At 42.2% G+C, this 26,747-nt stretch overlaps 1 protein-coding gene across 2 annotated transcripts in view; it reads left to right on the top strand.

The window, feature by feature from the left end:
- Positions 1-6,675: 6,675 nt before the first annotated feature.
- The window catches only part of SLC16A12 (solute carrier family 16 member 12), an 89,713-nt gene continuing 69,641 nt past the window's right edge, over positions 6,676-26,747 (top strand). For both annotated transcript variants that reach the window (XM_079899281.1, XM_079899282.1), the window contains exons 1-2: positions 6,676-6,961; positions 15,140-15,259. The gene's annotated coding sequence lies outside the window, so the exon portion shown is untranslated. The remainder of the gene's footprint in view (positions 6,962-15,139; positions 15,260-26,747) is intronic.

Raw genomic sequence — 26,747 nt, forward strand, 5'->3', positions numbered from 1 at the left:
GAAGGAGCAAGATAAAACCCACCAGACCTAACAAATGAAGAGGAAATAGGCAGTCTACCTGAAAAAGAATTCAGAGTAATGACAGTAAACATGATCCAAAATCTTGGAAATAGAATGGAGAAAATACAATAAATGTTTAACAAGAACCTAGAAGAACTAAAGAGCAAACAAACAATAATGAACAACACAATAAATGAAATTAAAAGTTCTCTAGAAGGAATCAAGCAGAATAACTGAGGCAGAAGAACGGATAAGTGACCTGGAAGATAAAATAATAGAAATAACTACCACAGAGCAGAATAAAGCAAAAAGAATGAAAAGAATTGAGGACAGTCTCAGAGACCTCTGGGACAACATTAAACGCACCAACATTTGAATTATAGGGTTCCTAGAGGAAAAAGAGAAAAAGAAAGGGACTGGGAAAATATTTGAAGACATTATAGTTGAAAACTTCCCTAATATGGGAAAGGAAAGAGTCAATCAAGTCCAGGAAGTGCAGAGTCCCATACAGGATAAATACAAGGAGAAACATGCCAAGAAACTATCAAAAATTAAATACAAGGAAAAAATATTAAAAGCAGCAAGGGAAAAGCAACAAATAACATTCAAAGGAATCCCGATACGGTTAACAGCTAATCTTTCAGCAGAAACTCTGCAAGCCAGAAGGGAGTGGCAGGACATATTTAAATGATGAAAGGGAAAAACCTACAACCAAGATTACTCTACTCAGGAAGGATCTCATTCAGATTCGACGGAGAAATTAAAACCTTTACAGACAAGCAGAAGCTAAGAGAATTCAGCACCACCAAACCAGCTTTGCAACAAATGCTAAAGGAACTTCTCTAGGCAGGAAACACAACAGAAAGAAAAGGACCACAATAACAAACCCAAAACAATTAAGAAAATGGTAATAGGAACATAAATATCCATAACTACCTTAAATGTAAATGGATTAAATGTTTCAACCAAAAGACATAGACTGGCTGAATGGATACAAAACCAAGACTCATATATTTGCTGTCTACAAGAGACCCACTTCAGATGTAGGGACACATACAGACTGAAAGTGAGGGGATGGAAAAAGATAATCCATGTAAATGGAAATCAAAAGGAAGCTTCAGTAGCAATTCTCTTATCAGAAAAAATAGACTTTAAAATAAAGACTATTACAAGAGACAAAGAAGGACACTACATAATGATCAAGGGGTCGATCCAAGAAGAAGATATAACAATTGTAAGTATTTATGCACCCAAGATAGGAGCACCTCAATACATAAGGCAAATGCTAACAGCCATAAAAGGGGAAATCGACGGTAACACAATCATAGTAGGGGACTTTAACACCCCACTTTCACCAATGGACAGATCATCCAAAATGAAAATAAATAAGAAAACACAAGCTTTAAATGATACATTAAACAAGATGGACTTAATTGATATTTATAGGACATTCCATCCAAAAACAACAGAATACACTTTCTTCTCAACTGCTCATGGGACATTCTCCAGGATAGATCAGATCTTGGGTCAAAATCAAGCCTTGGTAAATTTAAGAAAAGTGAAATCATGTCAAGTATCTTTTCCAACCACAATGCTATGAGACTAGATATCAATTACAGGAAAAAATCTGTAAAAAATTCAAACACATAGAGGCTAAACAATACACTACTTAATAACCAAGAGATCACTGAAGAAATCAAAGAGGAAATCAAAAAATACCTAGAAACAAATGACAATGAAAACATGATGACCCAAAACCCATGGGATGCAGCAAAAGCAGTTCTAAGAGGGAAATTTATAGCAATACAATCCTACCTCAAGAAACAAGAAACATCTCAAATAAACAACCTAACCTACACCTAAAGCAATTAGAGGAATAAGAAAAAAAAACCCCAAAGTTAGCAGAAGGAAAGAAATCATAAAGATCAGATCAGCAATAAATGAAAAAGAAATGAAGGAAACAATAGCAAAGATCAATAAATCTAAAAGCGGGTTCTTTGAAAAGATAAACAAAATTGATAAACATTTAGCCAGACTGATCAAGAAAAAAAGGGAAAAGACTCAAATCAATAGAATTAGAAATGAAAAAGGAGAAGTAACAACTGACACTGCAGAAATACAAAGGATCATGAGTGATTACTACAAGCAACTCTATGCCAATAAAATGGACAACCTGGAAGAAATGGACAAATTCTTAGAAAAGTACAACCTTCCAAGTCTGAACCAGGAAGAAATAGAAAATATAAACAGACCAATCACAAGCACTGAAATTGAGACTGTGATTAAAAATCTTCCAACAAACAAAAGCCCAGGACCAGATGGCTTCACATGTGAATTCTATCAAACATTTAGAGAAGAGCTAACATCTATCCTTCTCAGACTCTTCCAAAATATAGCAGAGGGGGGAACACTCCCAAACTCATTCTACAAGGCCCCCATCACCCTGATACCAAAACCAGAAAAAGATGTCACAAAGAAAGAAAACTACAGGCCAATATCACTGATGAACATAGATGCAAAACTCCTCAACAAAATACTAGCAAACAGAATCCAACAGCACATTAAAAGGATCATACACGATGATCAAGTGGGGTTTATCCCAGGAATGCAAGGATTCTTCAATATATGCAAATCAATCAATATGATAAACCATATTAACAAATCGAAGTAGAAAACCATATGATCATCTTAATAGATGCAGAAAAAGCTTTTGACAAAATTCAACATCCATTTATGATAAAAACCCTCCACAAAGTAGGCATAGAGGGAACTTACATCAACATAATAAAGGCCATCTATGACACACCCACAGCCAACATGATTCTCACTGGTGAAAAACTGAAACCATTTCCTCTAAGATCAGGAACGTGACAAGGTTGCTGTCTTCTTCACTCTCACCACTATTATTCAACATAGTTTTGGAAGTTTTTGCCACAGCAATCAGAGAAGAAAAAGAAATAAAAGGAATCCAAATCAGAAAAGAAGAAATAAAGCTGTCACTGTTTGCAGATGACAAGATACTATACATAGAGAATCCTAAAGATGCTACCAGAAAACTACTAGAGCTAATCAATGAATTTGGTAAAGTAGCAGGATACAAAATCAATGCGCAGAAATCTCTGGCATTCCTATACACTAATGATGAAAAATATGAAAGACAAATTAAGGAAACACTCCCATTTACCATTGCAACAAAAAGAATAAAATATCTAGCAATAAATCTACCTAAGGAGACAAATGACCTGTATGCAGAAAACTATAAGACACTGATGAAAGAAATTAAAGATGATATAAACAGATGGAGAGATATACCATGTTCTTGGATTGGAACAATCAACATTGTGAAAATGACTATACTACCCAAAGCAATGTACAGATTCAATGCAATCCCTATCAAACTACCACTGGCATTTTTTTTTTTTTTTTTGTGGTACTTGGGCCTCTCACTGTTGTGGACTCTCCCATGTGGAGCACAGGCTCTGGACGTGCAGGCTCAGTGGCCATGGCTCACAGGTCTAGCCACTCCGCGGCATGTGGGATCTTCCTGGACTGGGGCACAAACCCGTGTCCCCTGCATCGGCAGGTGGACTCTCAACCACTGCACCACTGGGGAAGCCCACCACTGGCATTTTTCATAGAAGTAGAACAAAAAATTTCACAATTTGTATGGAAACACAAAAGACCCCGAATAGCCAAAGCAATACTGAGAAAGAAAAACTGAGCTGGGGGAATCAGGCTTCCAGACTTCAGAGTATACTACAAAGCTATGGTAATCAAGACAGTATGGTACTGGCACAAAAACAGAAATATAGATCAATGGAACAAGATAGAAAGCCCAGAGATAAACCCATGCACATATGGTCACCTTATTTTTGATAAAGGAGGCAAGAATATACAATGGAGAAAAGACAGCCTCTTCAATAAGTGGTGCTGGGAAAACTGGACAGCTACATGTAAAAGAATGAAATTAGAACACTCCCTAACACCATACACAAAAATAAACTCAAAATGGATTAAAGACCTAAATGTAAAGCCAGACACGATAAAACTCTTAGAGGAAACATAGGCAGAATGCTCTATGACATAAATCACATCAAGATCCTTTTGACCCATCTCCTAGAGAAATGGAAATAAAAATAAACAAATGGGACCTAATGAAACTTAAAAGCTTTTGCACAGCAAAGGAAACCATAAACAAGACAAGAAGACAACCCTCAGAATGGGAGAAAATATTTGCAAATGAAGCAACTGACAAAGGATTAATCTCCAAAATTTACAAGCAGCTCATGAGCTCAATATCAAAAAAACAAACAACCCAATCCAAAAATGGGCAGAAGATCTAAATAGGCATTTCTTCAAAGAAGATATACAGATTACCAACCATCACATGAAATGATGCTCAACATCAGTAATCATTAGAGAAATGCAAATCAAAACTACAATGAGGTATCACCTCACACCAGTCAGAATGGCCATAATCAAAAATCCTACAAACAATAAATGCTGAAGAGGGTGTGGAGAAAAGGGAACCCTCTTGCACTGTTGGTGGGAATGTAAATCGATACAGCCACTATGGAGAACAGTATGGAGGTTCTTTAAAAAACTAAAAGTAGAATTACCATATGACCCAGCAATCCCACTACTGGGCATATTCCCTGAGAAAACCATAATTCAAACATTGTCATCTACCATAATGTTCATTGCAGCTCTATTTACAATAGCCAGGACATGGAAGCAATGTAAGTGTCCATCAACAGATGGATGGATAAAGAAGATGTGGCACATATATACAATGGAATATTACTCAGCCATAAAAAGAAACGAAATTGAGTCATTTGTAGTGAGGTGGATGGGCCTAGAGACTGTCATACAGAGTGAAGTAAGTCAGAAAGAGAAAAACAAATACTGTATTCTAACACATATATATGGAATCTAAAAAAAAAAAAAAAAGGATATGAAGAACCTAGGGGCAGGACAGGAGTAAACAGGCAGACATAGAGAATGGACTTGAGGACACGAGGAGTGGGAAGGGTAAGCTGGGACGAAGTAGAGATTGGCATGGACATATATACACTACCAAATGTAGAATAGCTAGCTAACGGGAAGCAGACGCATAGCACAGGGAGATCAGCTCTGTGCTTTGTGACCACCTAGAGGGGTGGGATAGGGAGGGTGGGAGGGAGATGCAAGAGGGAGGAGATATGGGGATGTATGTATATGTATAGCTGATTCACTTTGTCATAAAGCAGGGACTAACACACCATTGTAAAGCAATTATACTCCAATAAAGATGTAAAAGAAAAAAAAACGAAGAAAAAAGAAATAACTGGTTGTCCTACATTAAGGTGGAAATTGGGTCTTCTTGACCACCCAAAGCAATGTTTAACTAAGAGAAGTATTTTTCTGAACTGCAAAAGTATTCAAGTCTTTAACCTAAAGACCTTCACAGATGAAAGCTCAGGACTTACAGCTGCTTCAACATTTTAAGTACATTTTCAATGCTAATGAATTCTTTTACAATTCGTATTTGCTAATTCTTCTGTGTGTTTTAGAGGTAGCTTCACTAATCATTACTTAGATGTAACCCAGAGCTTTCTGCAGGTGAAAAGAGGAGCTCAATCCAGATTTTATAGTTAAAGAGCAGGAAACTGGGGAGGGGGTAAAGAGACAAAATAGCGGGAGGGTAAAATGAGGAAGGTCTTTAGCAGTCTATTTTTAAAATACCCTAAGGTATTGTGTGGCCACCGAGCCATAACTTTCTAGTCCCCTTCTCAAATTTTCTAAAAAGCCTTACTCACTTTGAAACTTTGAAGTACAACCGACTAAATCACCTAGGGATTCTTGTTAAACGGTTCTGGGGTTGGGCCTGAGATTTTACATCTCTAGCAACGTCCCAGATGACGATGCTGTTGAGTAGCAAGGATGTAGAACCCAAGAAATTGGAATCAGACCTAGTCAGTTCGGAGACTTTGCTTCTGACGGGGAGCATAATTTACAGGAAGGTCCCTCGGGCAGCTCACTGGCACCTTAGGCCAGTGAGACAGCCGACTTTAGGGCGACGTTTGGAGAGTCGGGCGAACCTTAGCACAAGGAGCAGCCGTAACTTTTACTGGGGGTGTGTTACGTACGTACCGGACTCCTGTGCCTCATTCATTTTGTCCTCTTCAGCAAGCACAGGAAGTGGACACTATTATTATCGTCGTTTTATATGTGAAGAAAGGCTCGGAGATTTAAGTAACTTGGCTAAGGTCATGAGGTTTTCAGGAGAGTTGAATCTAGGTCCATCTAACAATAAGAAACAGTGTTTTAAACACTTTGGGGCCTCAGTTCCCTGTGCTGTGAAATGGGACGGGTTGTATGGCAGAGTCCAGATCCCTGCCGGATACACCCAAGAGAGTCCTTGGATTCCTTTTCCAGAGCTTGCTCTTTGAGCCTGCAGGGGAAAGTTCTTTCTGAGAACACCCGGCCCCCTCTGCTTGCCTAGGTCAGGGGCACGCACTGCAGTTGCCGGGGAGGGTCTGGACGTCCCAGAGCGAGCTGGCTCGGGTCACGGAGGGCCGATCCATTACATAACCGCGAGGCGGCCCTCCTCCCGCGCGCCCCTCACCCCTCGCCAAGCCGCGGCTCGTAGAGCGGATCTCAGGGATAAATCCCATTCACCCGCCGGCCAGAGAGTGCACGGCAGAGCTCGGGACGCTGAACTTGCTGGTGCATTTCAGAGGCCGAGCGCGGGGATTTTCCCCGCCACGCTCTCCGCCTCCCGCGCTGCTCGCGCTGCCCGCGGGGTACCGGCCCCAGCACCGCCGGCGCCCCCTCCCAGTCAGCTCCCCGCGCCTCGGACGCGCTGACCGCGGCGCCTGGGGCCCCGGAAGGGGCCACCGCGCGGGGACGCGGCACGGTGGGCGCGCCCCGGGGGTATGTCCGCGCGCGCGGCCGTCCGGGCTGCAGAGGACCACGCGAGGTGAGCACGCAGCGGGGCCCGGCGGGGGCAGGCGGAGAGGGGGGTCTGGGCGGGCTGCGGAGGGCTGGAGGCTGGCCTGCCGGGCTGCCGGGGCGCAGTCTCCCGCCGGTCGCTCTGGCGCCGGGAAACCGAGCGCTCGGGCCCGGGAACCACCTGGCTCACCTTCTGTGCTATCTCCCGCTCGGCCGTGCTGAGGACGCGGTGGCTCAGGTGACCCGGGCATCCTTCGCGGCGCGGCGGCGGGCTCTAGGGCTGGGCTGGGCGGAGGTGGCGGAGGGCTCTCCCTTGGCTCCCCGCCGCCCCAGCGCCTGGTGAGACGCGCGCGGGGAGCCCGCCACCGTAACCCGGTCCCTCGGAGCGCCCGTTGGTTTAGAGGAGGGACACGTGCCCACTTGCCCCGACGGTGCTGGGCAGGCGCTCGGGCAGTTTCTGGGCAGGTGGCTGGAAAGGGAGCGGCTTTGATCCCTATCTCCTGTGTTTTCCAAATGCAGACTTCTCGTGCAAGAGAGACCGCCTTTCTTCTGGATTCTGTTTCCAGTGTATCTTATTTATTTCTTTATTTTGAATCTCCCCTCACCCTCAGGTAATAGTACTCACAACCTTCAATTGACTTAATTTCTTAGTTGCTTCTTGTCCTCACAGAAAATCAGTGATACCTGTAGTACAGATTCAGGGGAAGGTGTTTGAAGCAAAATTTAAAAGCACGATTCCAGTAAGTCCTGGGGCTCTTTGGTTAGCCTTCGGCTTTCACAACTCAGCATTCTGAATCTCTTGTAACTTTTTTTTTCTTTTTTTTTTTAGTGTTGAGTTGGATGGGACCTGCCAGGGCACTGGTTCAACCCTTACATTCTTTTTTTCTTAAACATCTTTATTGGAGTATAATTGCTTTACAATGGTGTGTTGGTTTCTGCTGTATAACAAGGTGAATCACAACCAGGACCACTGCCCTGGGGTCAGGCTCACCACGGGTGTCCCTTGATCACTAGGCCACCTTCTTTAGCTCAAACCTCAGGTGCTAGGCTTGCCCACCTGATCTCACAGGCCTGGCTTGTCTCATCACTTCCTACCTCACATATTTCCAGGCCTGACATCCATGACCCCCACTTCCAGAACACACACACACACACACACACACACACACGCAAACACACACATAGTCTTCTATTTATGTCTTTTATGCTCTTGTACGAAATAAATCTTCTCTGCATTTTGGGAAAAAAAAGAAAAAAAGCAAATCAGCTATACATATACATACATCCCCATATCTCCTCTCTCGTCTCCCTACCCAACGCCTCTAGGTGGACACAAAGCACGGAGCTGATCTCCCTGTGCTATGTGGCTGCTTCCCACTAGCTATCTGTTTTACCCTTGGTAGTGTATATATGTCCATGCCAATCTCTACTTCGTCCCAGCTTACCCTTCCCACTCCCTGTGTCCTCAAGTCCATTCTCTATGTCTGCATCTTTATTCCTGTCCTGCCCCTAGGTTCTTCAGGACTTTTTTTTTTTTTTTTTTAGATTCCATATATATGTGTTAGCATACGGTATTTGTTTTTCTCTTTCTGACTTACTTCACTCTGTATGACAGTCTGTAGGTCCGTCCACCTCACTACAAATAACTCAATTTTGTTTCTTTTTACGGCTGAGTAATATTCCATTGTATATAAGTGCCACATCTTCTTTATCCATTCATCTGTCAATGGACACTTAGGTTGCTTCCATGTCCTGGCTATTGTACATAGTGCTGCAATGAACATTGTGGTACATGACTCTTTGAATTATGGTTTTCTCGGTATATGCCCAGTAGTGCAACCCTTCCATTCTTGAAGGGACTCTAATTAGTTTATCTTACCTTTTCTTTGCTGAGAGCTGGGCACTCTGGTGGCCCAGTCAGATTAACCCTGGAGGAAAGTCTTCAGAGCCTCCAAATTTAGAAACACACTATGTCCAAGGGTATCGAAGATCACTAGCTTTTTTTTTTGGCCGTGTTGGGTCTTCATTGCTGGCTGGTGTGAGCGGGGGCTACTCTTTGCAGTGTGTGGGCTTCTTGCAGTGGCTTCTCTTGTTGCGGAGCATGGGCTCTAGGCGCTTGGTCTTCAGTGGTTGTGGCACACAGGCTCAGTAGTTGTGGTGCACGGGCTTTGTTGCTCTGCAGCATGTGGGATCTTACTGGACCAGGGCTTGAACCCATGTCCCCTGCATTGGCAGGTGGATTCTTAACCACTGTGCCACCAGGGAAGTCCCCCGAGATCACTAGCTTTTAAAATCAACTGCCCCTGCATAGTTTGCTCCCCTCTCCCCCTATAAATGTCATGTCAAACTAAGCCAATGGTGTCTGACCCTCCCAGGGAGTAGTAATTAAGTGACTGAATTTGGTCACTTATAATCACAGGATCTTGGAAATTGTACAGGTTTTTAGAGGTCATCTTGTCAAACTCTTCACCTTACAGCCTGGGAAGCTCAGTTTCCTGTTAGCAGGGATTGGTTAAACTCTTTGGTGATGGAGCCAACACCAGAATCCAGGCCCTCTGCTTCCAACTCCATTCAATTTTCAAAGCATATTGCTTCCAGGCATTTTGAGCAAAAATGATGACTAGAATCACCTAATCATGTCATTTTCCTGTTCTTCTTATTTATTTATTTATTTAAACTGGTGGGATTCTGAAATAGATGAGAGGTTGATTTAGTCAAACCACCTTTGTAGTATAATTTTAAAAAATACAAACCCTTAATTTTTTTTTTTTTTTTTTTTTTTGCGGCCACAAAAAAAAGGCCACGTGGGCCTCTCACTGTTGTGGCCTCTCCCGTTGCGGAGCACAGGCTCCAGACGCGCAGGCTCAGCGGCCACAGCTCACGGGCCTAGCTGCTCCGCGGCATGTGGGATCTTCCTGGACCGGGGCATGAACCCATGTCCCCTGCATCGGCAGGCGGACTCTCAACCACTGCGCCACCAGGGAAGTCCCCAAACCCTTAATTTTAAATAACACATTCTTAAATACATGTCTTTAAATAATAATACAAAGATGAATATGCATATACATCCCAGATGAACTTCCAGGAGAAGAAAAGTAATCAAAATCAAAACATATGGATGAAGTTTACCCTCATCTCTCTTTGAAGTCTTTTCTGATTCTTACCTCCCTGTGGTGGTGATTGGTTAGAGTTAAAAGTGTGATTTGTGACTTTGGAGCCGGCTTGAGAAAAGTGGCTTATATGAGGACAATTTGTGTGTTATGATTAACACCATAACCTACACCAGAGCTGAGAAAGGAATTTTAAACAGACTTATTTAGCATTTTAGCATTACATCGCACATTTTTTATGTCTTTCAGTTTACTTTCATTTAATAGGTATTTATTGAGTGCCTACTATGTGCCCAGTGCTGTTCTGGGCACTTGAGGTATGTCAGTGAACAAAACAGAGAACTTTGATCCTGTGGACCTCAAGTTACAATTAATTCATTAGAATTCCAGGATTTTGTTTGGCAGATAGAAGAGAATTTCAGTTTTGCCTAAAGTAGGGAAATGGATGTAAATATTCCAAATTATCTTCCTTCCAATACTGTGATTCTGCTGATTTTATAATCAGTGAAAAACAAATTCAGTTAAAGTGACTTTAACTTTTATGAACTGACATACGTGAACTCTGTGTGAATAGAAATTCCCACACTTGGTTATTTTATGTATATTCATTCGGAGTCCCTGACATTACACTTCCTTTAATGCAAGGACATCATTGTGGTGACATTGAACTTAATGAAGCATGGGAGGATTAGTTTTCTCAATCGTGTTGGTGCCCCTGTGTCAGTGTTGCGGACTGTAATTGTATTAGTTTTAAGATGTAGCTTCTTATTTATTTATGAAGATGGTGTTCTGCTTTTATTTTGTCTCACTTTACATTTTGTCCCCTGCTCCGTATTAATAGGAGACACAGTGTTGTGACTTATTGGTAAATCCGTTACCACAGAGGTTTTCCTTTTTAATCAGACATCGCAGTTTTAAGCATTTTCTAATTTTCTCAATTGCCTTTTCTTCAGAACGGCATGGTTTGCAAGCTCAGGCATGTTTATTGTTTTTAACAAAGGCTTATCAAAATGAACTTGGCAGTTTTTCAGTCATATACGGCCAAAAAAAAGTATTCAGTGCCGCTTTGGGGGTTGTTTATGCATTCCTTACCTAACCCATGGCTTTGCTTTTAAAAATCGCCAATTTGGAAGCTATGTTCTTATGAGTAGTTTCTAGGATATCTAAAAACCCATTCAAGTGGTATAATAATTTAATTGAGAAAAACCAAATCCACACTTGAAGACAATGGGATGTTTTGAGTACAAAGATTTTTCTCTCTGTTTTTAATTTGTTCTACATCAGAGGACATCAGGAAGTGTCATTATCTAACAATGTCCTATTTGAAAGTGATCTCTGTTAGACACGTGGAGGAGAGTCATGATTTCTGATAGCTGCTAGGCACCCAGAGGAGTTGATTTTCTTCCTTTGCCTACCACTCTGCCCCATCAGATTCTCATCCCCCTTCCTTACTGCACGTTGAAGAAAGAGGTGCGTTGCTCTGTAGCCAGGTAGGAAGTTACACACCTTTACTTAATTATTTAATCAATGTGCTCATTCATTATTTACTTAATAAATATTTCTTGAACTTCTTATTACAGTTTGTGCAAAGATTGTGTCCCGTGCCCCTCTTTTCCTGTGCTGGTGGCTGTAGGAGATATAAAAACACAAGCAGCCTACAGCCTCATATGGAAGAAAATACATTGTGTAACTAGCTATGTAATACCAGTTATAAGCACTGTAAGAGATAGATAAGTATGTTGGAAATTGAAGGAGAGAGAGCACGTAGGCAGTCTGGGGAGTCAAGGTTTAGGGAAGAATTTATAGAGCAGGACACGTTTGAGCTGATTCTCGAAAGATGAGTAGGATGGTAAAGCTTTTATAAAGGCAGGAGGGTATACCTATCTTTATGGGAACACATCCTTGCCTCTTTTGAAGAAGTAGACATATGGAAGACTTCCTTTTGGGGACAGTTGAGGTTGTGTTGGGTTGTCTAATAGACACATCACCTCTACACCCTCTGCATGCATACCGCTCCGTCCTAGGTAATGGAGTATCCACCAACACTAAAACAGCTCATGGGCTTAACCGGTGCTCTCCTTTCCCTCTGAAACACGAACCCGTTGTTGCTCAGAGCTCAGAGACCACTGTGGCAAATAACTGTCATCATAATAAAGGGGTGTACTTTGCTTTTATCAGCTCAGGTGCACGCTTACCGTGGTGTTTGGTCACAGTCTTGTTTATTTTATTAATACTTGCTCTTGTAATTTTGCAATTTAATTAAATATTACATAAACTGATATAATGGGAGTGCCAAAAAGGAATGCTATTTCTATGAAAACAAAGTTGATTGCCATATAGACTCATAAAAATAAGCCATATTAAAAAACAATGTCAACAGCTACAACCTGGATGAACCATGAACACATGTTAAGTGAAAGAAACCAGACACAAAAACCACACACTGTGATTCCATTTATATGAAATATCCACAATAGGCGAACACAGAGACAAAACGTAGATTTGTGGTTGCCAGGGTATGGGGTGGGGGAATTGAGAGTGAATGGCAGTAGGTACAGCGTTTCTTTTTGAGGTGATGGCTGGGTTCTGGACTTAGACAGTAGTCTTGGTTTTACAACATTGTGACGGTACTAAAAACCACTGAATTATATACTTTAAAAGGCTAAATTTAAAAAAAAAATCAACAAACTACTGCTCCCCAGGTATGGAATACAGAGCTACCAAAGATTGGAAACTATAGTAAAAAAATCTACGGAGATTTTGCCCTCAGGTTTTTTCACAAGTGCCTTTGAGGTACCAGTGCATTTAAGAAATGGAAGGAGGAAATCTGGGGGAGGTTTAACCAACAAAGGCAACACAGAACTGCAGTCATGACCTGGCACCCAAAGATTAGTGAATGATTTTACTTTTATTTATGTGACTAAGATTGAAATAAAATGTTTGAAACATGATGTATCAACTTTTTGACTCTCTGCTTTTACTGACTTGGATTGCTTCAGTTAAGAGAGCTTTTAATGTTTCAACTTCTTAGGGTACCCTAGCAGATCTTGAAAATAGCTCATTTCTCTGGCTCTGGAGAGAAATTCCATGTTTATGAGCCTCTCTTATGGATGTAATGTTAGTCCCTTTTGATTATAGAGGAGGCCGGAACCTAGTTTTCAGTCTTCTAACTCACCATAAAAATCACAACCCATTTTTCCCCAAACTGTCTTATGGCTCCCTGGTTCATATATGTAAACAAAGTAGCAACATAAAATCTTAACTCTACCAATATGTCGTCACTTGTAGACTTTATAAATTTCAAAATATTTCTGAGCACATTTCACCATTTTCTGGTTTACTTAACATATTACAGATGAAGGCCACAATTACCTATTTTGTAATTCTACTTTTTTTTGATGAAATACTTTCCATGGAAGTAAGGTCATATTTATCTACCAAAACCAGTTGTATTTCTTGAAATAGCAATATCAGTTCTCTAAACCTGTATCAAAACAACGACATTCACAGCCCATGAAGGAACGACCAAAAAAAGAAAAAACCCCACACTCACAACAAAGTTAGATCTGCTTTAAAGGAGAAGGGAATGCAGCCTCTTCGGTCATATACGGGTCAACCAGACAACTAGCGGAAAGCAGCCTTACCCATCTTTATTAACTAGTCATGAGCCAGGGGAGCCCAGCTCACAGGCGTCACTGCTACCAAAAAGGAATGGTTTGTTCGTGTTGGTGTTTGACAACTGAGTTGATCAGTTGATGCAAGACTATATCAATGGCTCTCAAGCCTGGTGACACATTAGAATAAGCTGGGGAAGGAAAAGAAACTATTGGTGCCAAAAGCCACCCTCAGAAATTCTGATTCAGTAGCTCTGGGACAGATCCGGGGCATCAGGAATTTTTAAAGCTCCCCTGGTGAATCTCATGTGCAGCCAGGGTTGAGAGCCACCAATCTATATAATACTTAATCATGTTATGCTTTTTCAGAATAAATGTTATTGAAACAAATCGCTGTTATAGTGTCTTTTTATGATGAAAAAATTAAACATGATATTGGATTTTTGTAATTTCTCTATACAGTGTCCACTAAGTAAATGGGAAGATTTTCTAACGGTTAAGTGAATTTCCACTGATTTTTCGCCCCGTGAGATTCACTGAGCTTATGTGTGTACAGTGTCAAAGTAACCAAAGCAACCAAATTTGGTATCATGACAGTCAACCAACCCATCGGTTGCCCACCTTGTTGCATGTTTTTGGTGATTGTGGTGTCATATAGGTCTGTTACTCGAGGACAGTAAGTTGGGGTTTTCCTGTACAACAATGTGTTTCCTCTATAATAACTTACAGATATGTCCTTATTTATTATGTGTTTCCTTAAGTTGACTGACTTGTTAATCCTAATGCTCAAATTTGCCTCTTAAATCCTTAATTAAAAGGATACTTTTCCTTTTAATTGTACCAAATTGATTTCGAAAATATAGGAGTTTAGATAAGAAAGCTAGTATAAGAAAGATAGCAATTTAAACTTGGCCTTGTGTGACTTAAACAAAATATGACTAATTTTAGGGTTTTCCTTGTCATTGGGATTTACTGTCTTTGAGAAAATGTGGTGAAGTGGTTGACATAGGGCCTGAAAAAGACTGATCTAGCTCTTGCTACTCAGAACCAACTTTATTTTTAGTGACATTTGTTCTTTTATTTATTTATGTATTCATTTATTTATTATTGAAGTATAGTTAATTTACAATGTTGTGTTGTTGAATCAGCAAAGTGATTCAGTTATATATATATATATATATATATATATATACATACATACATACACACACACACACACACACACACACACACACACATTCTTTTTCAGATTCTTTTCCCTTATAGGTTATTACAAAATAGTGAGTATAGTTCCCTGTGCTGTACTGTAGGTCCTTGTTGGTTATCTCTTTTATATATAGTGTGCATCTGTTAATACTCATGGAAATTCTCATGCCTGGTTACCAGTTAGCTTTCCCAAACTGTGCTTACGCTGTTAATTTTTGTATTGAAAATAGCACCTTCATGGATCTTGACCAGTAGTTTTTGAACTATGTTTTGCAGATTTCTGAGAGTTTCAAGGAGCCTCGGGGGCTGTTCCAGGGCATGGGGACAATGTGGGCAGGAAGAGTCCAGCGTCCAGCTTAGGGTTCCTTTCGGTGGTTTTTTCTGCAACCCGAGCAGGTGGGCTATTCTTGATTTCACATTTTGGGTTTCCAAGCAAGATTTTATTTGAACAAAGGATTTCTTGGCAAAAACAAGTTTGTAAATACCTAGGTCACATGTTTCTAAGTTTCTGCTTTTCCTTCCCTGCCAAATTTGGTTTATGTGGTTCTGGTCGCTCCTAATTATTTCTAGCTGCTACTGTGCATCTGTGTTGAAAAAAGCATGGGAAGACTTGGGGTCTTATTAACTTTATATCCTTCATGCTTGTGGGGAGAGAGAGCCAAATGAGCAGTTAGATATTCTGGGCAAGAAATATAGATTGGGAGTCATCAGCATAGAGACTCAGTTTAAGTTGTGTGTGTGTGTGTGTGTGTGTGTGTGTGTGTGTGTGTGTAAGTGTAATTACCCATGGGGAGTGTTTATAGAGAGTGTAACAGGTCAAAGATAAAATGCCGAGGAGTAGCTGTGCTAGGTCAGGTACACTCTTCTGTACTCACGTTAACCCAATACATATTGGTCAGTGATGTTTCCTTTTTCTATTTTAATTTGCTGTTTCCCCACATATGCTCGTGCATAACTGTTGGAAGAGTTGGAACACGAGTGTATGTGTGGGTGGGGGAGGTAGCCTGGTAGGGTCAGAGCACAGGCTGTGGGAACCAGCCAAGGAAGTTCTCCCACTCTTCAAAAATCCTATATCCTGCTCAGAACTATAGGGCTTCTTCCATACACGTATTGAGGTGCAGAATGAGAAGATAAACTTGAGTGGTTAGCTAGTGGATTTGGCAGTGTAGACAGCCATTGTGGTATTTTTGGCATAAAATGATTTAAGAAGTATTGTGGTTTCTTGACTTTTAAAAGCCAGATATCTCCCCCATGTCTCTGTTCTCTCTTTTGTAATCAGAGCAGTGACTGCCAGGTTCTGGTTGTAATCCCAATGAACCCAGGGGTAAGGTCCATTCCACCTGGGTCCAAGCTTCATTTCGTTTCAGTGACACAGACCCTGCCCTCCATGCTTGCTAGCTGTTTGGCAACTTCAGTTACAAGGCTCACCAGGCAACAGTGAAGACTTAATTAAAAAATTCATAAACATTCTTAGAAAAAGTCAAAGTACGTGGGTAAAGAATACATAAATGGATATAAATAAGATACTGTCAAAAATATTTTACTTAATAGTAAGGGTGTTCCAATGATAAAGGGACTGGTCATTGTATCAAAAATTAAGCCCCACACATTTTCCTCTTCTTTTTAAAATTTTTTTCTTGAAATATAGTTGATTTACAATTTTGTATTAGTTTCAGATGTACAGCAAAGTGATTCAGTTATACATATTCATATAAATGTATATATTCTTTTTACATTATCTTCTACTATGGGTTATTCCTTTTTACTTCTTTAGGTTGACTTCTTTGATTATCTTCCACATTCAAATAAAATAAAATGTAGCCAACCGTATATTCTAATTTTTAAAAAAATATTTATTTGGCTGCACCACATCTTAGTTGTGGCACATGGGATCTTCGTTGCAGCATGCGAGATCTTTAGTTGTGGCATGAGGGATCTTTAGTTGCGGCATGTGGGATCTAGTTCCCTGACCAGGGATCGAACCCAGGCCCCCTGCATTGGGAGCACAGAGTCTTAACCACTAGACCACCAGGGAAGTCCCATATATTCTAATTTTATTAGAAATGAAGGTCTAACTAAAATTTCAAATGACATTGAGTCATTTGATCCCCCAAATTGACATCTCAGAAGTGTCCTGGAACATTCTGCTTTCTTTATAAATTCTCGCATAATAGTATACCTAATTGGTTCCAAAGACAGGTTACTGTATATTAAGGTAAAATTTCAGTTTAGCCTTTTATAGTTTTAATAATCTTAAATAGTCTCTTCTGGGGAAGAGACATTTGATGAAAGAGAATTAATTACCTTTAAAGTCCCTAATTAAAAGATACTGTGATTAAACAATGTTAAAATAACTCAGTGAGTTTACCTCTTCACCAGGCTGAGTACCCAGCACGTGCTAGCTGCTGCCCCGGATGCTGAAGGCCCACAGAGAAGAGGCAGGGTCCTTACTCAAAGGCTTACGCTATCCTAGGGGAGACAGGTGTATCAACAAAGAATCACTGCACTGTGATAAGTCCCACTAGTGACTGCTTTCTATGGGAGTTTAGAGCCAGAGGTACTTACCTCTGCCTAGATGGGTCAAGCAATTAAATGTAGAAATTCATGAGGTGAACAACCAGAGGAAGGGCGTTCTAGGCGGCAGGAACAATAGGTACAAAGGGAATGAGGTGGGAAAGGACACTGTGGATTGAAGGAACCACATGGTTTTTCAGGGTAGTTTGGGGTGGCTGACGTGCAGGGTACGTATGTGGCTGTGTAGATGACAGAAGAGCAGGCAGGAGCTAGATCATTTAGGGTCTTGTGTATCACACTAAGGTAGAAGGAGTTTCAATTTTGCTTTGGCCACTGAGAGTAATCCTTGAAAGCTTTTACACAGGGGATTTAGGTAGGACTGGGGGTTTGGTGATAAAATTAACTTGTGTTTCAAACAGCTAACTCTTAATGGGGCTTGAAGAAAAGTCCAAGAGGGTGATAAACCAGGGGGTCTGCTGAAGTGGTACAGATGGGAAATGATTAATGCCTCATGGTAAGACTTGTGCTTTATTTATATTTTTGGTGCCTTGGTGCCCTCTAGGGCGTGTGGTAGAGACGTTTGGTTGGCAATATGATATTCTGTGCAAATAATACAAGATTTGGGCATCATCGGCTACTAGGTTCAGTTAAAATCACATGATGGGATGTAATTACCTGGGGAGTGTGTGAAGAGTGAAGTGTGAAATGGATCAAAAAATTGTGGAGCGTAACTAGGGTGTGTTCACATTCTACCGCGGTCACTGTACCTTTCTTTTTGTCCTCTGATTGTCTAGTTACATGTTCTTTTTCACTATACCAAGTGTGAGGGCAGGGCCCGAGTCGTGTCACTGCCACACACGACTTCAGAAAAGACCACTCAGGTGTCTGAGTCGTTGTGTCTCACCATGAGTAGTAATGACCTCTGGAGTTGTGTTTCAGCTGCCCCTGCTTAGCTGGTTCCAGCAGCTGTCATGGTACCTGCCCTTCGGTAAGTGTTCAGTACATGTGTTGAATGAATGAATAAATGATGCAATATCTAATGAGTGGTCCGAGGAAGAAGGATCTAGCCAAAGAAGTAAGAAGCACAGGTCTCAGGGGAGGAAGGCTCAACAGGAGAGACTCCTGTCATGGAAATTCAGGGGAGAAATAGTTCAGGAATGAGAGAGAAGTCAGCAGTGCCAGATGCTACAGAGAGGTCAGTTAATTAAGGATGCAGAGCTACCACTGGCAATTAGGAGCCATTGGTGATAATGTCAAAAATAGCTTGCGTGGTGTGTATGGGGGGCAGGTGGCAAATTCCATTCCATGGTGGTGGGAATGAGGACGGGGTGAGGAGACAGGTTCTTAAGAGGCTGGGAGTGTAAAGGGAAGAAAGTAATTGGTGGTAGTTGGAAAGGGTGGCAAGGCTGAAGGGTAGTTTTTGCCCCTTCTCTCCCTTATGTCCCCTTCTTTCCTTTCTCCTGTTCTTTCCTTTCATCTGCTTCAAGATGAGAGACACTTGAGTAAATTTATAGGCTAAAGCAGACCCAGTGTAAATGTCTAGGTTCAAAATATAGAAAAGAGGAGGGGGATATTAACTAGAAAAATTAAATATAAATGGACACATCTTTCTTTGAGAAAGGCAGAAAAGAAATAAGGATGCACATGGATGTGAATAAACTGGAAGAATAACTGAAGGAACGGAAATAGAGAGAAATCCTATCCAGCGGCCCCAATTCTCTCTAAAATAGTAACTGGCACCAATAGTTTTGGACACTTTTTATGTTCTAAGCATTGTTAAAATTACATATATTTACTCACTAATTTCTTGCAACAACTCTGTAAAGATGGAATTATTATCCTAACTTTACAAATGAGACAACTAAAACACAGAGGGTTAAGCAACTTGCCTGAGGTTGTACAGCTACTAAGAGGCAGAACCAGGAACCAACGTGTGTATGGAATTGGTACAACACATTGATGCTGAGTCACTCCATGCACTTAGCCTGTGTTAGAAATCGTGATTGTGTCGCGCCATTAATCTGCAAGGTTGAAAGGTTTGCTCTAGCAGAACTTGCCTTACCGTTTATAGGAGTGGAAACGTTCGGATATTTGGATTGATGTGGAATTGGGGACTGGTGGCTTGGAAGGATTGGGGATGCCAGAAAGAGAGCAATTGATGTGATGGATCATGAGCTCTAGCCTTGAAGGAGAAGGATACGAGAGCAGGACAGGCTGATGGAATGGGAGAAAATGGAGGAACCAGGGGCCTGAGGGTTCAAGGAGGTTGAAAACCAGGTGCAGGGAGATCAGCTCGGTGCTTTGTGACCGTCTGGAGGGGTGGGATAGGGAGGGTGGGAGGGAGGGAGATGCAAGAGGGAAGAGATATGGGAACATATGTATATGTATAACTGATTCACTTTGTTATAAAGCAGAAACTAACACACCATTGTAAAGCAATTAGACCCCAATAAAGATGTTAAAAAAAAAAAGAAGTTGAGGAGCTGGAGACTTGGGGAGGTTGGAAAGTTGGGGTTAGAGAGGGATACTTAATTATCACAACAACGCTGCATTTCAGAAGTGAGGGTAGGCACAGGTGATGGTAGGTTGATGGTGTGGCTTTGGGAGGACATGACTCAAGTGGACTGGAGGTAAATCTCACGAGGTCAAGGTCAAGGCTGAGATCCGCAGAGATGTTGGGTAGATGATGTTGGCTAGACCCTGCTTCTCCTGGGAGGATGGTTCCAAGAAGCCCCACGGTCTGGTCTAGACTTTAGAAAGCTGCAACTCAACTGTGTTATGGTTTTAGGGAAAGATACAGAAGGTTAGCTGATACCTGGCATGCAATAAAAATCACTCAGTGGTCTCAGTAGCACATTGTCAAAGAACAGTTGAATAGCTTCTATTCTGCACTGTAATTTTTGAAAAAAGGATTTGAAGTGTTAATTGACAAGACAGTACATTTCACAAGCAATTTTGGGTGTTTTCGAAAATTGCCATTATCACCCTGGAAAGAAAAGACTACTTGCTCTGATGACATCTCCTCTTCCCCTTCCTTCTCCCTCCTCTTTTTTTCTCCTGGTCGTGTGCAGTACAACAGTCTCTGGGCAGAGAGAGGCAGCTGAAGATCATCGGGCTTCCAGATGTCGAGCTTTGTTGTGATATATGGGGGTGGGGGTCATGGGAGAGGGGCCATAAGCCTCAGTGAGACTCTTCAGTGGGACTCACTGTGGTGGTTTCTGCTTCTATAGTTAGCCGTGTGATGGGAACCAGCCGTATGTGTTCCCTTTGTACAGCTGTGCATACCTCTGTCTCCCTTTTTCTTCTGCCCATTTAGGATTTCAGGAAATCAAAAGTACATCTGATGGAAGCTTAGAAATCCCCACATGTGAAGTTGTGGAGCTACCGCATAGGGCAAAATAATTTGTGAGCTGGGTCTGATACAGAAGTGGCACATGTATCAGGTAGGATGTTTTGGGGTGTAAGGAACAGAAACTCTAACCTGGGCTGACTTTACTAGTAAGGAAAAGAATTCCTTTGTGTAGTAGAAAGTCCAGGAACAGAATGTCTGGCTCTGAGTTTGTTTCTTTGTGATTCTTTTGGTTTCGATCCTGCCCTGTGTTGGTTTCGTTCTCAGCCTGACTCCCCTCATGGTCCCAAGATGGGTAATAGTTTGAAGGGTCATATCGAGGTAGGAGACATCCAGTGGAAGGGGAGAAGCTGTGTCTTCGTATCTCCTCAGTAATGAGGAAACCTTTCCCAGGATCTCCCTAAAGACTTTTCCTCAAGTCATTGGCAAGGGTCGGGTCACTGCCCTTTCCTCGGGCTTTGTGACTGAGTAGTGGCAGCTGGCGGTGAGGCCCCTGACAATTTCTCTGTTATCTGCCACTGATTGTCTTTAGCTCACTAGTTCAGGGCACGGTCTGGAGATGTGCAAAACACTTGTGTGTATGTGTCCTTTTAGAACACGTGATGCTTTTCTTTCCACCGTTCCTTTCTTTCTCCAGATATAAGCTTTTTGCATATTTATGCTTTTGAAATAGTAAAGGGATTTACAAATGTTTCTCAGGTTCTTGTATATTTGTGCCATCTGAGCCTCATGAAGAGGTCAAGGCTGAATTTGTGTTGTATTGAGGCTTTGCGGTCCAGAGACCTATCAGGAAATGAAGTCAGTAAGTGTGGGGCATCATTTTTTTGATGTCGCACGTTGCCCTGCTTTGAACATCATTGTGGAGTGAACTTTTTCTGTATTTTGGTTTATATCGTTATGGTAGTTTCTTTGAAGGAGAAGAGCTGGGTGAGAGTTTGAAATTTTTGTATGAGTTGCCTGATCAGTTCATGGAAGGCTTTTGAGTGGTGAAGGTGCCACACTTGTAATGTTTTTGGGGATTATGTGTCTTTTCATTCTGCTGCTTTATATGCCTGGGATCATAAAATATTTCCGGAAAATCAGAACTGTTCTGCCTGATACCACATAACTTACTTTTTCCCAGGCCCCCTTTGCAATTATGATACAAATAGTGTTTGAATTGCTTAACCTATACTGGATTTTGAGGAAATCCAGCCTACGTCAATTCTTCCCCATTAGTTGTCAAGTCCAGGGGAGAAACTCAACTTGTGCATCTTGCTTCATTCTCCCCTTAGTGTGAGTTACGGCTCAGGAGGCCTCTTGATCTACTTGCAGATCGACTCCCTGAAGGCCTGTTTTTCAGACACATCTGCTTTTTATTCATGGTTCTGGCCCTCATGCTGGGCCCTCTGCTATACTCTTAGACATTCTGTGAGTAAATTGATGGGAAAGATGAAGTGAGAGATACTGTTTTTTTGTTGATGCAATATGAACGTGGAGTATTCGTTATCGGTTTTGAGGAGGAAGTAGAGAGACTCCTTCATATGACCCAGTGTAATTCTTTCAACAATTCCTAAAATACTTCTCCCCAGGTCTTGCCACCGCCCGCAAGATACGTTGATGAATGAAGCTACGTAGCAACAGAAAGTCAGAGGAAGGAACTGCCACTATTCTTAAACAGATTTTTAAAAGTCATAGTTGCGAGTAGAGCGTATATGATATAAATCGTGTTCTCTGCCTATATGTTTCCCCAGGTAATTTTAAACACTAATGTGTCATGTATGATATTAGGAAAAAGCAAAGAGTGGGACCACCCCTGCCCTGGAAGAACCCATTAACAGACTGACTACACAGTGTGACCAGGACTGTGGATGTGGGGACGGGGAGAGAGTCCAGTGGCAGCAACTAAATCGTTTGGAACAACGCTGTGAAGTGGGTAGACAGGGGAGACATGGTTACACAGCAAGTCAATGGGAGAGCCTGGATTTCAACCCAAACCTTTGTATGTCCAAATTGCACACTTTAGATTTGCTTTTCTTGGTTTCTTTTTCCAGATCTGCATTTTCAAAATCACCTCTGAAATAGTTTAGACTTTACAGTAGGAAATAAAGGGCATAGTGCTTCCCCACTGCACCCCCTCTTCTCCCACGCTCCAGGTTTACACTGCGAACAGTTTGGTGTGTGTGCTCCCTGGCCACCTTCTCTGCGTGTACAAATCACCTAAAGGAGCCAGGCATGCCTGTCTCCAGACAGACAGAACTGCTGAGAGGGCAGACGTGGGGCTCAGAAACGCATTGTCCTCTCCGGGACCTACCTGGGTGAGGCTGCTGGAGGGCTGGGCTCTGGGAACCAAGATACTCCCAGGTTTAGCAGCACTGGAGTGTCCTGGCAGCCAACTCTTCTGAGAAAGGAGAGCTATCTGTGCTGCTCTGTCCTGCCTTGCCCAAGCAGGGAGCAGAGCCCCTGACAGTAAGAGGTGGGGAGGACGGCCCGGGCTGCCTCTGCTCATCTCTGTTTTTCCAGCACTTGCATGTATTGGTGCTCAGCTACTGTTGCATGAAAGAAATGAAGATGCCCTAGCCCTGGTCCTGTAGGCAAATCATCGAGTGACTTTGGGCAAGTCACTGGAAGATCAGAAGATTCTAGTCTCAGTTTCCCCGAGTCTAAGGTACACTATTTTTCCTTCTCATTTTAATGTTTCTGAAATAACATGTGATCGGCAGTAGATGCAAATATTTAATCCTGGAGTTTCTTAATTTTTCCTTTTTCCTGAAAAGTTGTTTTTAAGTCCATGAGGTAACTTACAATTTCTGTTATTTTAGGGTTGTGGGAATGTGGTAATCAATCCCTTGAGGAGTGGTTTGGGGAATGCGTAATGCCTAATAACTTACTTTGTGAATGGTAGAGTTCTGTATAAATATGAAAGATCAGAAAACTGCCCAACTACCTCTGCAGGGTTATTTCTTAGAGACGCTCAGACAGGGACGTGAGAGTCTTCTGTTCAATAAAGTTGGTGTTCTAGGTTATGAGAATGTACATTTCTAATCTCCCCATTCTCCCAATAGAACTCAATAAGCTATTTTCATTTTGAATTAGAAAAAAAAAGAACATGGCTCTTAAACATTGGAATTTTTCTTGAATTAGGCCTCAGCAAGAACTGTTGGCCTGTCATGGATTTAGTGGATTCCTGGCCATTATTGGAAGTATCACATTGGCCACAGAACTGTTGAAACTTGAACAGAATGTTAATCCAAAAAAGTGCTGTGTTTCAAATGGGAAATTACAATGCCACTTAGTTCCTATGATATGCCGGGTAATGAGGGGATTAAAAACAATTACCCACACTGTTGACCTAAAACAAATAGACTGCCAGATATTTCTCTAGCAAAGATGGGTTTATCCAGGATCAGCAGAGAATTGCAGTTTGGGGTCTGCAACCATGGTGAGCCACGTGCAAGTCCCTTCACAGCCAGGGAAGGAGAACTCTTTTATAGAGGGGAAAAGGAAGTTGGCAGGGTTCTAGTAAACAGAGTCCATGGCCTTTCACTGGCTGAGCTGTTGCTAGGAAAGGAGTCTTCCTTCTTGCTGTTGAGCTCTGTTACCATCACAGGGCATAAGTGCTCCCCTTTCTGGTCTCCTGACTCTTTAATTGAGGTTTCTGTTTATCAGTTTTTTACAAGACTCTATTCCTCTCCAGGTGGAATTCAGTTTGGAGAGCCTTCAAATGGTGAAGGTTAGGCACTGAGCTAAAATTTCCCTTGCCAGCTCAATTCAACCAATTTGCCTCAATAACTAGTGTGAAGGAGTTTACGATCTGGTAGGAAACAAGGTGGACATTTGTTTTGGTAAAAACAAGGTGCTAAGCAAATAACCAGTGGAAACAAGATCACAGAGGGAATATTTTTATTCATACAAGAAATTGTATCAGTTGCTTAGAATATCCATTTACAAGCCAATGGCCTGTCATAGCACTTAAACCAGGGGTTGCAAAATCAAAGGTCTTTGGGGCTCAAGTGTGAAGTAGCTGAGTTGTGACATAATAGGGTGGGTCTGGGCTGTAAAATTGAGGAGAACATGTAAAGGTTCATTCTCTCACCATCCATCAGATACTTGAGTTCTGTTCTTGGTGTCAGGGATATATCAGTGAGCAAAACAGACAAAAATCCCTGCCCTGGAGTTTACATTCTAATTTGTTGCTGCCTTGAAAAACAAATAATTAGGCCAGTTAGAATTATCTCTAGAGTATAAATAAATGAATCAGATGCATGGATGTGTTCCTGTGAATAAATTGCACAGATTTCAATTTTGTTAGCTTTTAGCCCTTTGTCACATAGCTAGCTAATATGTCTGGATAAGCGAGATCGTTGTAATTATAAGTCAAGGTAGCTTCTTTTTGGCATTCTGCTTGGTCTTTTGCCTTAATTTGCCAAATAACCACAATTATAAAAAATTTTTGGCTCTACAAGGCAGCACCTGGTTTATTTAATTTTAATTTTAAGTGAAAGTAAAGCATTGTGGAAAATCCCATCTCTCATCGTATTGATTGTGATGACTTTCCGAGGTTAACTAATGATGGCTGAGTGCAGTTTATGACCGCCCTAGTCGGTGGATCCCATGGCCGGGGCCAGAGAGCTGTGAGCTGAGCTGGGAACTCCCCCAGGAAGCCATTCTATGGGGAGCAGGGCTCTTGCAGGCCTGGTTTTCTGCAGGGCTTTCTGCAGAGTGACTGATGAGGTCACTAGAATAACAAGCCTGGGAGCTTGGACCTGGGAAACCATGTGCCTTTTCTTTGAGCTTCTTGTGGGAATATGGGGATAAGAAGCATTTGTGACTGCACTTATTTTCAATTTCCACAAATAGAACTTCTGCTGGGCCTGTAAAGTAAAGCAAAATTGATAGTTTCAGAGAGAGAAAATGCAGGCTGCCGGCAGGGATTCGAGCCTTCTGACTCTGACTGTTCTGTTAAGTCTGTAGTGCCCAGGGGGACTGTTTTTAGCAAATTAATAGTTATTAGAGATGTGAACGTTTGTGGCCTAGACTCCTGTTTCAGGAGCTTCCTGGCACGTGCACCCAGGAGCTCCAGCCTTCTCCTCTATGTCGAGGGTGCTGCACTGAGCCGGGACACAGCAATTCTGCCAAGCCAGGGGCTCAGCGTTCTCAACCTGGGGGAGCCTGAGAGTGCTGACAGGTCATGAGTATTACAGCAGTGGTCTTGGGTTGTCATAATGAATCTGTGCCCTCCGTAATCACATCATCCAATGAGGTTGCTGCCAAACACCTACTGGGTATCTTTACATTTACACAAAGTCCAGGGGGCACTTTTTTTGTTGTTGTTTTGTTTTTTAGCGGTACGCGGGCCTCTCACTGTTGTGGCCTCTCCCATTGCGGAGCACAGGCTCCAGATGCGCAGGCTCAGCGGCCATGGCTCACAGGCCCAGCCACTCCACGGCATGTGGGATCTTCCCAGACCAAGGCATGAACCCGTGTCCCCTGCATTGGCAGGAGGACTCTCAACCACTGCGCCACCAGGGAGGCCCCAGTGGGCACTTTTAGGGATGCAATGTTTGTGTGCCCCCCCAATTCATATGTTGAAGCCCTAACCCCCAATGTGATAGTATTAGAAGGTAGGGCCGGGACTTCCCTGGTGGCACAGTTGTTAAGAATCCGCCTGCCAATGCAGGGGACACAGGTTCGAGCCCTGGTCCGGGAAGATCCCACACACTGTGGAGCAACTAAGCCCGCGAGCCACAACTACTGAGCCCACATGCCACAACTACTGAAGCCCGCACGCCTAGAGCTCATGCTCTGCAACAAGAGAAACCACAACAATGAGAAGCCGCGCACCACAACAAAGAGTTGCCCCCGCTCGCTGCAACTAGAGAAAGCCCGCTCACGGCAACGAAGACCCAACGCAGCCAAAAATAAATAAATAAATTAATTAATTAAAAAAAAAATAGAAGGTAGGGCCTTTGGGAGGTATTAGGTTTAGATGAGGTCATGAGGGTGGAACCCCGTGACAGGATTAGTTTCCTTTTAAGAAGA

This window comes from Stenella coeruleoalba (genome assembly GCF_951394435.1).
Source record: "Stenella coeruleoalba genome assembly, chromosome: 16".
Lineage (NCBI taxonomy): Eukaryota > Metazoa > Chordata > Mammalia > Artiodactyla > Delphinidae > Stenella > Stenella coeruleoalba.